At 42.4% G+C, this 15,774-nt stretch overlaps 1 protein-coding gene across 3 annotated transcripts in view; it reads right to left on the bottom strand.

Annotated features, from left to right (window-relative positions):
- FGF13 (fibroblast growth factor 13) overlaps nt 1-15,774 on the bottom strand; it is a 577,215-nt gene that overhangs the window by 249,705 nt on the left and 311,736 nt on the right. The window lies entirely within an intron of this gene.

Raw genomic sequence — 15,774 nt, 5'->3', positions numbered from 1 at the left:
GTATTCACAAACAGCACTAGAGAAATTTAATCTAGCAATTCTATGAGGGCTACAAACAATAAATAACTCAAGGGAATAGAATGCAAATGGCATATTCAGAAAAAAAAAAAAGTAAACAAAAGAGTGATATTCATTTGCAAAGTTCCTGATGCCTTACTGAAACGTTCTGGTCAATCCAATTTATTTTATATTCATGAAATGTAAATTAAAATTTAAAAAAGCCCTAACTACCACTACTACCCAAGTATACTCCATTCCAACCACCTTTCCATCAAGAATGACACATGCTAAATCAATATGAAACCAGTAATGGAATGTACCCAGGAAGGGAAAGTGAGCACTAACAAATTTCCTTTTTAGATAATGCTGTGTTGGTATAAGCTGGTGGTCAGAGCTGATCAGATTATGTTAAATGAAATCTACGATCCCCATCCCACCTCACACTACTGAAGGGTAATTGGAAAGGACTTTTCATTCTTTCCTGACTATAGTTTCTACCACGTGCTGAGTCGCTTCTGTCTGACTCTTTGCAACCCTAAAGACAGTAGCCTGCCAGGCTCCTCTGTCCGTGAGATTCTCCAAGCAAGAATACTGGAGTGGGTTGCCATGCCCTCCTTCAGGGGATCTTTCACCACAGATATATTTAAATTAGCTTACTTCTGCCCTTTAAAGTTTCACATGCCCATTGTAGGAAATTGGGAAAAGCATAAAGAAACGAACAACTACACAAAAACCAGTCAATTAAGGATTGTTAACATCTTGGCATTTTTTCCTCCAGTTCTTTTTTCTACATATTGTTAATTTTCCCCATATGATTATAGTTAAAACTTTGATATCTCAATCTACAATGGGCACTATCCATGTTGTTAAAATTTATCATATGATTGAAATTTACATGACCATGTAATATGCTATCAAACTATTTTCTAATGTTAAACATTTAGGTTTTTTCCATTTCTGTTGTAATAAATAAGAAGACATGATTTGTAAACAAAATACCACAAATAACAGTAAAATAACTTAGTCTTTGTTCTAGAGGTAGAATTACAACTTGAAAGGATATGTGCATTTTAAGGCTTTGCATACATCTGGTCAAAGTGATTTCTAGAAAGATCATTTGGATGTACATTTCCAACAGCAATGTACTTGAATGCCAGTCCTGACATAAATTTCTTCAAAAACCCGTACTACCAGTGAAATACAGATAAACGAAGAAATCATCTTTGCCAATATGATAAATATAAAATAGATATTTTATTAATTTGAGTTTCCTTGATTACTAGAAAAGGAACTTCTCATAGGTTACTGACTCTTTGTAGACTGTATTTTTGTAAATTGACTTTTTAAGGCCTTTGAAACCAGACTCTTGTTTAAAAACAATGAGATTCTAAATATTTTCAAAGTAGAATAAATAAGGATTCTTTCTATCTCCCTGGAAGTGGGGGTTGCCATTTCCTTCGCTGGGGATATTCCCAACCCAGGGATATGAACCCGGGTTTCCTGCATTGCAGGCAGATTCTTTACCGACTTAGCTACGAGGAAAGCCCCTTCCATCTCCCTAAATTTACCCTAAATACCTCTTTCTATTGTCCAACCTGACTTCCAATTGTGATTTCCTCAGTGGGGATAGCTGACTTTCTAGATGACTTTGTATGTCAATTAGTTTAGCCCTCAGCCTCTTCTTGTTTTCCCAGGTCTTGGGTGGGGTTGAGAATGTGTTTAATAAGTACTCCTGGCAATTCTGACACAGATGATATAGAAACTATACTTTGAGAAGCACTACTTTAGCCACTTCTCTGAAATCTCTCATAACTTTAAAAATTCCTTAAAACTTGCCCGTACCCCTTCACCAGTTTCTGCTCCGGAGTCTCCCGATAGGGACAACTGTATGGGATTAGGGCTTAGATACTTCTCAGTGGAGCAGGATGTCCCACTCAATGCAGAGTGTTTCACAATACTGGCACCTACCCACGAAATGGCAGACAGCCTCCAAACACTCCCACCACTTTGTCAAATGAATATGGCTCCTGGGCAGGAAACATGGCCAGAGCCACTTTGGCTCAGATTCTTAGGGTACGTCTGACCACTGCTGGTATTCCAGCAGCTGTGTGTGCATCTGTGTTTAGTCCAGTATCATGTTTGTTTCTTTTTAACAACCCTGGATCTACTTGTCACCCCTCAGAGAAGATGAAGCCACCTAGCACACACATAACATGGTAGAAGTGAAACAGAAAAGATCCAGGGAACAAAGAGCACAGGACTATTTCTCTTGGACTCTGTGGCTCAGTATTCTTTTCCGTCACAATGGAAGAACAACTAGGTGCTGGAAAGCTAAACTATGATGGCTCATATGCCTCTCAGATGATAATGCGGCCCTATACTCTTTGCCAACGCCAACATCCCAAGTCCAGGCAGACTCTGATTTTAGGCAACCAGGTGACTGATGGTGTTGCAGGCTGAGTGTGGAGTATGTTCCCTTGGATTGCCCACCACTGAAGAGCAGAGATGGGCAGAGTGAGATGGTGGGTTCATATTTGGAAGTGAAAGGGTCATTTGTGTGGAACTGCACTACTATTTTGCCCACTGTGAGTTTCAGTGAACCCTGGGCTTTTTCTCCCTTCCTCCTAGCAGTGGAACCACAGTGAGGAGAGCTCACCGTGAATATAGCTACATAAGCAGTTGGTAAGCTATTAGCAACTTGAAAGCATCTATTTCTGTCTCAGTCTACGGAATGTAATGGTCCAGCTGGCATGATCATCAGCTTCTTGGATCCCTTCTATTATATGTCCTAAGTGGCTTGCAGGAAACAGACTGAAGAAGTGATTCTTCTAGGGATACCCTCTAGTTAATTTCATCATGAAAATCCAAGTCCAGGAACCACTCAAAACATAAAGCAAAAAAACCTTAAGAGTGGAGCCAAGAGTGAGCACACAGGGCCATATTGCTCAGGTGGATGGCGGGGTAGGCACCAGTGCTGTGGGGATGGGTAATTCTGTTCTCTGATGGATGGATGTAGCATCCAGGAAGACTGCAAGATCACTTTTGTAAGTTCCAAAAACAAAGAGCACAGAGAAATCACGATTCAGTAATTCTCTCAGCAGCAATAGCATCAGGATGTTCATACATGCCTAATGGTAGCAAGGACAATGCGTGAGTCCCTCTCTCAGGACTTCTGCCAGGACACTCAAAGGCCATGTGACCTCTAGGCAACATGAAACACAGATAAAAACCGTTCCTTCTTCCAACTCCCCCTCACTGAGCTCCCAAGGCTGCAATTCATTTTGCCCCTTCAAGGAGCCCAGTAAATACACAGTCTGAAGGCAACACAGAAATCCCCATTCAGCTCTGTATAGATGCTCCAGACTTCTCCTGGGTCTCCCAAATGTGAAAACTTATTTTGGAAGTGTTAGTTGCTCTGTCACAGAATTTCCCTTTAGAAGAACTGTTAGGAGAAAAAGCTCCCCGGGTCTCTGCTTCAACCCCGGCAATCAAGACTGTGGGGCCTGCTCCCTACCCAGAAGCCCAGCCAAGGGAGAGATGAGCGTCTGCCTGCCAGGCTCTCCTCCAACTGCTCTGGGGTTTCCATGTAGGCTACTCAAGGCACGTGATCTTGGGGAAGACACACCCTTTGTCAGCTCCTCTTCATCAGCTAGTCTACTGAGTTCGGCTAACAACCCAGGTGGAGGCTTTGGGCCTGTGGGTTTAACATTCTACATTCTCTGTCTTGAAAACGCTCTCTGGGTCTCACCTGTTGCCCTCATGCTGCTGGCTGCTGAATTTCTACCCCTAGCCTGAATTCTCATCTAAGCCCATTTCGGTATCGTCCACCGGGAATCTCATCTATACTGGGCTGTACTGCTGCACCTCAAAAGACCTCTAAAACCAAAATCTTCCAAATCACAGACCAATAAGTCAAAAGGGAGAGAGCAGAGTCTCCCTTGTCTTACTTCCCAGCTTCAATCTTCATGTTCTCCCAATTTCTCAACACGGTGCTCTTGAACCAATCAGACGTGGTTTCAGTTCACATGCTCGCTCGGTTTTCTCTGGTGATGTGGCCAGCCATTCTATGCCTCCTTTTTCAGCTTCCTTGAGATACCACTGATGAATAATACTGTGTAAGTTTAAGATGTCCAATGTGATGATTTCAAACACATACATATTGTGAAATGACTGCCACAATAAGAATAGTTAACGTTTCTGTGACTGCCAGTTACCCTTTTCTTGCATGACTGACAAGAACATTTGACATCTACTCTCTAACCGACATTCAAATATACCATTGGCTATTGTTGATTACAGCCACCATGCTCCATTCTACACCTGCGTAAAGGGAATCTCCTTAGCTATAAACTAGGATTGATAACAGGACCTATTTTCCATAAACGCTATAAAGATGAATTGAGGAAATTTAGTTAAAATACTTGCTTAGCTCAAGAGCTCCTCCTGAAATGGCAGCTGTTACCATCGTTCTGCTAATGTTTTCAATGTTTATCTACAATATCTCAGGCGAACTATTTCAAATCTTGTTTCATTGTCCTTCATTCACATTCATTCATCCAAACAATGAGTATTTATTGTGTATTTATTACATGCCTGGGACTGTGTGGGCAGTGAAGATAAAGCAGTGAATAAGAGAGACACAGTCCCCATCATAAGCAAGCTTACAAATTAGCGGGCAAAGACCAACTTTGAAAAATACAACTCTGATCAAAATTATGATAGAGGAAGTAAACAGCAGTAGCTCAGCAAATAGTAAATGGGTCCTAAATCGTTTATGACTAGGCTTTTACACTGTCTTGCAACTGGTCTTCTATTTCTAGCCTCTCACATTGCTTATCCAGCTAGCACATGGCCACTAAATTTATCCTCCTAGAGCACTGCTTTCTTCACATAAGTCTTCTCCATAACCTTTGTAAGGTACCCCATTTTTTACACGATATGGCCAAACTCCTCAGGCTGGCCTTCAGGAGGCGCTTATGTGCAGATGCACAGGTTTTGGATCTAATTAGACACACAGAGTTAAACCTGGGCTCTGCTCTGCTACTCACTGGACATGTAAGCTTCAGCATGATGCCTAGTTCCTGTAAGCCTCAGTGACCTTAAGAATTCGCTCTGCCTGGAATGCCTTCCTCAACCTTTTCTCGGCCATCTCTGTCTGAATGACTCCTACAATATCCCTCCAACAGCGTTTCATTAGCAGATGGGATGGAAGAACAATGAGATAATATCAACAATAGTAGATGATGATAAGCATCTAAAAACATGATCTAATCAAAAGCTGCGGGGGGGGGGGGGGGCGGGGAGGCAGGAATGGGGTTGAACAGACTCTTATAAGCCTTGCTTGGCAAGTGAACATGGATCCCCCAGGCTTGGAATGGTTCCTTCTCCACTGATCATGAACTAGAACGAACAATTATGTGAGCAGGCGCTAGGTCCACATGACATAAGGCACAGTTGTTCAGAATCTAGAAGGGAAACTCAGGAGTGAAGCAGCAGAACAAGCCACAGTAGATACCACGTCTCTGTCTGTTGTTCAGTTGCTAAAGCCATGTCTGACTCTTTGAAACCCAATGGACTGCAGCACGCCAGGCTTCCCTGTCCTTCACCATCTCCCAGAGTTTGCTCAAACTCATATGTCGACTGAGTTCGTGATGCCATCCAACAGTCTCATCCTCTATTTGTTGGGTCAGCACTATTTCCACTATCCTGCTTCCAGAAGACTTTCAGGAGAACCACTGAGGCTGGGCACACTTGCTGATTAACCTGGATACGAGCCCAGAGAGTTCACCCCACCAAACCACTTGGGTGGATGGGTTTCCACCCTCTCCTCACATCCAGGGCCCGTGAGGTCAGCCAGAGCAGCCTGCAACTTGAATGCACTTGAGGGCCAGGGCACTGATCCAAATTGAGATCTGAACCAGGATCTTTCCCTCTGTCATAAAGAAACCCAAGAGCCGTGGGTTCTCTTTTTTCCTGGTGAGGCCAAACATTCACAGGACTCTTTCAAACATCCGCAGGATCAGGGAACACCCTCTCAGACTTTCGATAGGCCTGCTGACAAATTGTTCCACATGTACAAACCTCAGCCACACCGTCAGCTGCCTCTGAAGTGAAATCCCATTTGCCTGAACAAATGCTACAGGACCTCTCTCCAGCCACAAGAGGCATATTTGCGCTGCTGTGCAAAAATGCTTCTGACGTTAACTATAATAACACAAATGAAGATTTCCTAGTGGAGCTGAAGACAGAGGAGACATAAGGGAGGGAGTCCAAGCCCTGGTTTATTCTACTGCACACCTTTCAACAACTTAAATTCTGTCATTTGTTTAGGGGCGTGTGGGACCTGATTAGTTCACATCTCCATCAACAGCTACTCTTATGGGTCAAACCTTAAAGTACTTGGTCCACAAATATTTCCTGAAGATCCGCTAGGGGTGTACACTGGCACTTTATTAAACATCAAGTATCTAGTGTGTTGGAGGAGGCAATGGCATCCCACTCCAGTACTCCTGCCTGGAAAATCCCATGGATGGAGGAGCCTGGTGGGCTGCAGTCCATGGGGTTGCGAAGAGTCGGACACGACTGAGCGACTTCACTTTCACTTTTCACTTTCATGCATTGGAGAAGGAAATGGCAACCCACTCCAGCTTTCTTGCCTGGAGAATCCCAGGGACGGGGGAGCCTGGTGGGCTGCCGTCTATGGGGTCGCACAGAGTCGGACACGACTGAAGCGACTTAGCAGCAGCAGCATCTAGTGTGCATGCTAAGTCACTTCAGTCATGTCTGACTCTTTGCGACCCTATGGACTGTAGCCTGTCAGGCTCCTCTGTCCATGGGGATTCTCCAGGCAGGAATACTGAAGTGAGTTTCCATTCCCTTCTCCAGGGGATATTCCCAATCCAGGGATTAAATCAGAGTCTGTTATGTCTCCTTCATGGGCAGGTGGCTTCTTTATCACTAACACCACCTGGGAAGTATCTAGTAGTGCTCAGTACACATGCGGTGAACTACAGTCATGGTTTCATAATACTTCCTAACCTTGAAGCACCCAGCACCCACCTCATACCTCGCTTCTTTGAGGGAGAAACACAGGACTTAGGTCACCTTCAGTCAACATGTCAGATCACTCCCGTTTCCTCTGTGTCCTACTCCTGTTTCAAAGCATTCATAGCTTATTTTCAACAGAAGGTTGAAAATCTACTGAGAGATAATGATTTGCCCCAAGTTTGTTGGGGAGGAGGAGACTCAGAGTGAAAAAGAGAATCCTTTCCCATCTTCATAAAATATCAGAGCAATTTTATAGATAGAAAGGAGAGAAGCCGTTTTCCAGATGCAGAGAGTAGTCTGTGAGAGAAATAATTGAGTGAGTCTCTTTGATGACTTCTCACTGGTGCTCTTCTCTTCATCCCTGCTTTCTTGCTCATGTACACTTTGAGGGGTCAGGAGGAGAATGTGCCATTGAAAAGCCTGGAACATTTCCTTTCACTGAGCAAAGATCTTTCTGGCATTTGCCTAAATGCTGGTGTGTTCAGCCTCCCTCCCCACACCATCACAACTCCAAAAGTCAGGTCCACTGAATCAAGACTCAGATGCAATGCTCTCTCTTATTCTAAGATTCTCCTGGATAAATGAGCAATTATTTCCTTGGGCTCCAAAATCACTGCAAATGGTGACTGCAGCCAAGAAATTAAAAGACGCTCCTTGCAAGAAAAACTATGACAAACCTAGACAGCATATTAAAAAGCAGAGACATTACTTTGCCAACAAAGGTCTGTCTAGTCAAAGCTACAGTTTTTCCAGTAGTCATGCATAGATGTGAGAGTTGGACTATAAAGAAAGCTGAGCACCAAAGAATTCATGCTTTTGAACTGTGGTGTCAGAGAAGACTCTTGAGAGTCCCTTGGACTGCAAGGAGATCCAACCAGTCCATCCTAAAGGAAATCAGTCCTGAATATTCATTAGAAGGACTGATGCTGAAGCTGAAACTCCAATACTTTGGCCCCCTGATGTGAAGAACTGACGCATTGGAAAAGACTTTGATGCTGGGAAAGACTGAAGGCAGGAGGAGAAGGGGAGGACAGAGGATGAGATGGTTGGATGGCATCAGTGACTCGATGGACATGAGTTTGAGCAAGCTCCGGGAGCTGATGATGGACAGGGAAGCCTGGTGTGCTGCAGTCCATGGGGTCACAAAGAATCAGACATAACTGAGCAACTGAACTGAACTTAGCTGTCAAAGCCCTAGGAAATTGCCTGCAATTAGAAGCATGAAACAGAGAGTGAGGCTAGCTCCATTAAGTGAGATCACTCACTCTTTGCAAGAATTTGGGAAATAACACGGTTATGCATATGTAGGAATGTGTCAGTATCCTCGTGTGTGGGTCTATGTGCATACGCCCTGGGTTTATCATCACGGAAGGGTTTAAGTTTCAGAGAAAGAAAATGGGAGAAGAGAAAAAGAATAAGAACTTAGACTGTACACGGTCATAGATCTCATCAGGCCTGGAAAGTCACCAAGGTTCTTTTTGTTCATAGGAGTCAAAACCATTTTGGCTATACATCTGTCAACATTTCAGGACCCCCAATGGATGCCCAGTTTCATTCAAAATTCCACAAGCTAATCATCTTATTTACTATGGTCCAAAGCTCCACTCAGGGTTCCACAGGGGGCAGGGGACCATATCCTAACTCCTTCCTAACATGTCCTTATACAATATCGCCATTTTTAGCCACTCCCCTTAGCCATTTAAAAACTTGAACCCTAGATACTCATCCCTGCCCCTCACTTTCTCCTGCCAATCTTCACCATCTAGTAACTCAGTATAAAACCTGGGTTTCCTCTCTTTCCCACACCTTGAATTCTAACCCATGACTAGGTCCAATGGATTCTACCTCAAAAATGGATCCCCAATTTAATTACTCTCACCATCCACATCCCATCATCTCAGGCCAAGCTACCATCACACACCTCTACTCCTACAGTGGGGTCCTAATTTATCTCTAAACTTGCCCCTTTCCACTGAGTTATTCATATAATCTCCAGAGAAATGTCCTAGAAACCAAAATCTGATAGTGCTGTTGCTCTGCTTAAAGCATTTCTTCTCGTTGTTTACAAGAAAATGCAACTCCCTCAGGATGCTTTGCCCGGCCCTAGGCGACGTGGCTCATGCCCACCTTCCTGGCTTTATCTCCTCTGACTCTCCCCCATCTTCAAGGCTCTTTTCTGCCCTTTGGACCTAATCCACTAGTTCCTGCATTGGTGGCTTTGCACCTCCTCTGCCCTCTGCCTGGAACACTCTTCAGCCCTTTGCTTGCCCACTCATTGCTCATTATTCAGGTCTCTCTTACCTGACTTAAAAAAAAAAAAAACAAACACCTAGAGAAACTCTCACCCAGCTTCCTCTCTCCCCGTTCACTCTATGTCTTTTCCCCAGCGCATTTATGACTATATGATAGTAGCTATCTATCGGGTTACATGTTGATGACGTGTCTCTTCACTTTGGCTTGTGTACTGCCGAACTCCCAGCGCATCATCTGGCACATAATCAGGGTGACTGTGCAGAAAGGCAGGCCAGATTTGCTTCTCATTTTACTTGTGAAGTTGGTAATTTCTCTTTCCTCCCGAGTTTCAGGATTCAGCATCTGGACTGATATAGTTGATTAAATCATGACACAGAAGGTGGAACTGTTGGCTGGAATCTTAGTGGGGCTTGCTTATTCCACCACAGGCTTGAAGCCTGCTGGCTATTCTGCCCGTCCCCTTGTTGTATGTCATCAGGAAAGCTGTGTGGGAGAGTGGCAAGCTCTGCATGCTGGAGGCAGACCTGCCTACAGAAGGGGCCAGGGTGGAGGGGACATGTTCCCTTTATGCCCAAGGCTTTTCCCTCATCAAAAGACATCAATATGCCCATCTCCAAGTGTCCTAGGGGCTTGGTAATCTCTGAGCCTTTGACTACACGGTAATTCCTCTCTCCTTTCCATGCCTTGTGCCCATGGCAAACTCTTAAAGATCCTGCAAAGCCCAATACAAGCATAGCTGCCTCTGAAATATTTCCCTGGCTGCCATTCCTTCCTCTGGCTCCAACCATATCTTGAACATGTAAACTAATGTCAGGGCGATGTGACTGATGACTTCTCTCTTCAAGTGTAAGCTCTAGGAGGTCACTGGCTGGGATTTTTGCATTTCCATAGGGGAATGGGTTCACTGATTCATTCAATGACTTTCACAAGATGTTTATTGAGGGGAAAAAAAAATCAACGGTCAGTGTCTGTCCTCTTAAAACACATACCACAAGCAGGGAGAGTGACCTCCTGGCTGAATTCCTTACTCTAGATGAATTTCCTATTAGTTTGAGGGTGTCAGGAATCATGAAAATGAAATTCTGAATCCCTTGCAGATACACACAGATCTGAAAAACTGGTGAACGGGAAGCTTTCTGAGAAAAGAAATCCAGACTGCAGTACACACAGAGAGAAACAGATGAAACTGATGAAGACAAGGTTAAGAGACATGAAAAGTGAAATGAGGAATACCAACCAAAGTAAGAAGGGGGAGAGGAAATATTTTAAGATATATGACAATAATATCCAAGAATTGCAGAAAAAGACATGAATCCTCAAGTTTAAAAAACACACAGTTACAGGAAGGCTAAATAAAAACAAATCTTACCCTACATATGCTTAGTGAAACTGTAGGGGTGGAAGAAAAAAAAAATTAAAGCGACTAAAGAAAAACAAAAGATTACCTACAAAAGAAAGACAATCGGATTGACAACACTTTTCCATGGCAATAAATAGAGAAGTGTTCTGAAAGTGCTATACTTGGCAGTGGGGACAAAGACACCTCTACCCAGCTAACCTATGATGAAAAGAATGAAACAAAAATTTCAACATCTTCAGAGAAAAACTGAGTGTCTTGCTTTAGTACAAGGATATTCTATAGTTTGAAAACAAGGCAACTGAATCTAAATGAAAGCAGTAGAATGTAAGAATGAAATGGCAAGCGAAAAAGTTGCTAATGAATCTAAATCAACACTAATGAAATAATAAAGGAAAATAATAGCTAATGGAGGGAGTGTGAAAACAGGTGGTTCTAAATACAACTAGATAGTAATTTAGTACATGGTAATTGGGAGATAAAAGGTAAAACACTTTAGGTTCTTTACAATTCTTGGGAAACAGTGAACAGTTTAAGATTTGTAAAGATAATCCTGAGTCTCTTAACATTCAATGAAAAAAGCAATAAAATATCAGAAACTGACACTAATGGAGGTTTGAGCTTGGTTCCAAGTGTTCATTGTACGACACACTCTAAAATCTAGGGAGTTGGCCCAAAAGTTCATTTTGGGTTTTTTGGCAAGATGGTACATAAAAAAACCGAACGAACTTTTGGGCCAGTTCAGTACTTTCCCTGATGTCTGGACGCCATCCAACTATCTCAGCCTGCCAAGCTGCAGATATAAGGCTGTTAGATATTTCTGTCGGGCTGCTAGAGCAGGGCACTAGACAGTCATTATTTTAACAGCTTTACCAAGGGGTAAATGGGGTACCTGTTGTGTATTATACACACAAATGTTCTTAAGGTGGTCAATCTGCTGGAAAGCCAATGCAGCGTTTTCCTTTATTGTGAGGAACCCCATCTCAGGTTTGGCTGATCTCTCGTTTTCTGAAGGAGATCATACCTCCTTTTCTAACAGAATTCCATTACTCTGGCAACTTTTCCTTTCCACAGATACTCTCACAATATCATTGTAACTAATCATTTCGACCTTCTATCCATTTACATTTTTTTCTCTTTTTTAATTTTCATATTTATTTTAATTGAAGGATAGTTACTTTACAATATTGTGATGGCTTTTTGCCATACATCAATATGAATTGGCCAGAGGCAACTACTAGGGAGGACAGTATGGAGACTCCATATATATATATATATATATATATATAAAACTAGAAATAAAACTACTGTACAACACAGCAATCCCAATACTGGGCATAAACCCTGAGGAAACCAGGATTGAAAAAGACACATGCACCTCAGTGTTCACTGCAGCACTGTTTTAATAGCTAGGACAAAGAGGCAACCTAGATGTCCATCGATAGATGAATGGATAAGGAAGTGTGGTGCATACACACAATGAAATATTACTCAGCCATGAAAAGGAATGCATTTGAATAAGTTCTAATGAGGTGGATGAACATATAGCCTATTAACCATTTACTTTATATGTTTTTAAGAAAATGGAAAAAAAAATTTAAGTGAGAGCTCTGATTCTTTCCCATCTTTCTGTAAGTTCAAAAACAAGCAGGAAGGGGAAGACTAGGAAATCAAGGAAATGAAAACCCTATCTAAGAAATAGCTTGGTAGAAATATTTAAATATGATAAATGTATTTATACAAGGAAATCTTTTTGAAATCTATTAAGGAATTCTGCATGTATTTGATAATGGCCTCTGTATTTAAAGCAAAACACAAATTGCATGCAGCATAATCTAAAAGCTTAAGTAAAATCATAAAATCTTTGATAGTTGTCTCTGAGGGACCCATCACCACATTTGATTAAAAATTCGTGGTTTCAAAAAACACACTGACTTTCATATCAAATAAATCAATGGACAAAAAATGTTGAGTCTTACGGGGGTGGAGGGGGGAGTAGTTTTTGATGAGAAATATTCGAGTCCGGAGATCTGGGTTAGACAGAGTCAACATTTCATGATCTGTAATACTAAGAAAAGGGTTTAGATGAAGTTTAATCTCAGAGAAACTGAGATCCAGTATGGTTTCTAGGAATGGTGAAAAGAAAAAAGAGAAAAAAAGATCTAGAAACAAGTGGAAGTGTTGCCATCCCCAACCAGTTTAAAAGCAGCTTAACAATTAAAAACAAAGGATTAAAAATACTAGTTACCAAGCACAGATGACTATCCCTTGCATACAAGCTTTTAGGACATCAATAAAACTGGCTCTCCAGATTCCATTACTGAATATGCCAACGGTCAAATTTGATATACTGCTGGAAAATGTTATTGTAGAACAGAAGACAAGAAAACTGACAAGTCTATAAAAAATTTAAATGGCAAAATGAGTAGGGACCAATAAAAGTCGACTCTTTCAGCTGAAAAGCAATCAACCTAGTCTAGAGAAGCCATTTCTACTGGTGAGGCTGTTTCAAGGGTTAGAACCCAGCCCCTGGGAGCCTTAGAGGAGCCGTTTGCAGGTCAGGCTGAGAATTTTCCTCAAGTAGTTAAAGTACCTATTTTCACAGGGTTTGTAGCTTCGTTTCATAAAATGGAAATCTTTCCCAGCATCAGGGTATTTCTGAAGGAGCCGGCTCTTTGCATCAAGAAGCCAAATTATTGGGAGTTTCCAGCATCTGTGCTTCCAATAAATATTCAGGGTTGATTTCCTTGAGGATTGACTAGTTGGATCTCCTTGCTGTCCAAGGGACTCTCAAGAGTCTTCTCCAGCACCACAGTTCAAAAGGATCAATTCTTTGGCGTTCAGCTTTCTTTATGGTCTCTCCACATACATGTGACTAGTACCTGGAGGGTTCTCTACCTGGTGTCAGGCAGTGGGAAAACAGAGTTATTTAATGTAAGCTATATGATTCTGTGGTTCTTGATCTTAGGTACATAAGAAATCCCTTCAGCCCTAAGCCCAGAAATTCTGATTTACATGGCCCACTGTAGACCCTGAACATTTTTAACATTAAGAAACCCTTCCAGGTGATTCTAATATACAGCCAGGGTGCAAACTCCTGAGCTAGTTGGGAGCAGAGACATGTGTATCCCAAGAGAACAAATCACATGGGCAACTTTTCTCCCTTGACAATTGATGACTCGAGCTGATGGCATAAATTAAAAAGTGAAACTTGGCTGAAAAATAGATTGTTCTCTAATGTGTTAGAAATCCAACTGCCAGGAGTCTGTACTCCTATTAGGGATTTACTCATTTGCTACAAATCAATATGAAATATTGAAGAATATTAATACTTTGAAATCTCAGCGAATTCCTAATAGACCTAAGTACAAGTGTGACTCACCTAGAAGGAAATAAATTAGAATGGCTCAGGAAATCTGTTAGTAGTTTGAACATTAAAAAGGAACATAGGTCCAGATGGGGTTGGGTGGCCCAGATTTTCCATAAACCCTGGGATTCTTGGGATAGGGGTAGTGACTGAACACAGAATCCACAAAGTCAATGGTGCTGAAGCTTGCCTTGGAAACAAGAGCGGATCTCTTGAATCTTCCATAGAAACACAGAGTCTCTCACTCACTCATATGGAGGCCTCCTCAAAGAGGAATTAATAGGACTCTTTAATTGGCTGATTATAACACAAATATGATAGAGACCTGAGTTTTCATAGACACAAGATAATGATGTGATAATGGAATACACCAGGTGCTATGATGTGGATAAGCCATGCTCAGGAGAAAAATGACACTCTAGGCACACCCTGAGTCAGTGCCTTGATGGTACCTGGGAGCCCCCAGAAGGAAATGAGCCTCTGAAAGGGCCTTGAGGACTGTAGGGCACACAAAGAAATATACCCTAGCCTTGGGGAGCCCAGTAGGCTGCTGGTCCTTAATGTGGTGTTTTTGTCTGACATTTTTGTTGCATTTTCTTTTGGGAGGGAGGGTACAAGCAATTTCATTTTAAAAAGCTATTGAAGAAAGTAACTAAGAGGCCCTAACACGCTCTGGCTTTGTAAAATACTTTGTCAATAAATAGTGTTTTCCTAGCCACATGTCTTCAGCAAGTGAAACTCAACAAATGGGACATGTCAGAATGGCAGTTCAGCTTTAGTTCCAAATTGTCAAGGAAAGGAACTCCAACTACCTGTATGGTATGGCTTCACTACTGAGCCATCACTGTGACAAAGAATGCTCTGCTACTTTGGGATTATGATGACAAATTCAAGGATCTCATAGGTTTAGTACACGCAAATGACACATCCACCTCATGCAGTCATTTTCGTGAAGCAACTGCTTGATCGAGCTGGGTAAGAATCAGGGAAGGAAGCTCCAACTAACTCAATTCAAAAGATTATCAAGTAAATGCTTAGTCTGATATGTCTGAAAAGACGGACCCCAGGCTGGAGATCAAATCCTGGTTCTGCCATTTATTAGCATGCTGACCTCAGGGTCACCTAAAGTCTAGTTTTACTTCACTGCAAAATGGGGTTAAGGACAGCATGGAGAATGCAGAACTACTGAGAACATTCAGGGAGTTCATCACAGCCTTCAAGACATCAACTGCTGTTGTTGTCCTTGTGGGAATTGATCTGCTCCTTGCCTGGTTCATACAAGGTTCATACATTCCAGCAATACACTGGTTTATTTCATATCTATTTCCTGGTGTTCTGCCATTGGCCAGGCCCTGTTCGAGGCCCTGGGGACACAGCAGTGAGAAAACCCAACTCCACGTTCTCTTGGACCTTCAGTTCAGTTCATTTCAGTTCAGTCGCTCAGTCATGTCCGACTCTTTGCGACCCCATGAATTGCAGCACGCCAGGCCTCCCTGTCCATCACCATCTCCCGGAGTTCACTCAGACTCACGTCCATCGAGTCCGTGATGCCATCCAGCCATCTCATCTTCGGTCGTCCCCTTCTTCTCCTGCCCCCAATCCTTCCCAGCATCAGAGTCTTTTCCAATGAGTCAACTCTTCGCATGAGTTGACCAAAGTACTGGAGCTTCAGCTTTAGCATCATTCCTTCCAAAGAAATCCCAGGGTTGATCTCCTTCAGAATGGACTGGTTGGATCTCCTTGCAGTCCA

This window comes from Ovis aries, chromosome X (genome assembly GCF_016772045.2).
Source record: "Ovis aries strain OAR_USU_Benz2616 breed Rambouillet chromosome X, ARS-UI_Ramb_v3.0, whole genome shotgun sequence".
Taxonomy (NCBI): domain Eukaryota; kingdom Metazoa; phylum Chordata; class Mammalia; order Artiodactyla; family Bovidae; genus Ovis; species Ovis aries.
Note: the sequence above shows the minus strand (reverse complement) of the source record. Positions and strands in the feature narration are given on the sequence as shown.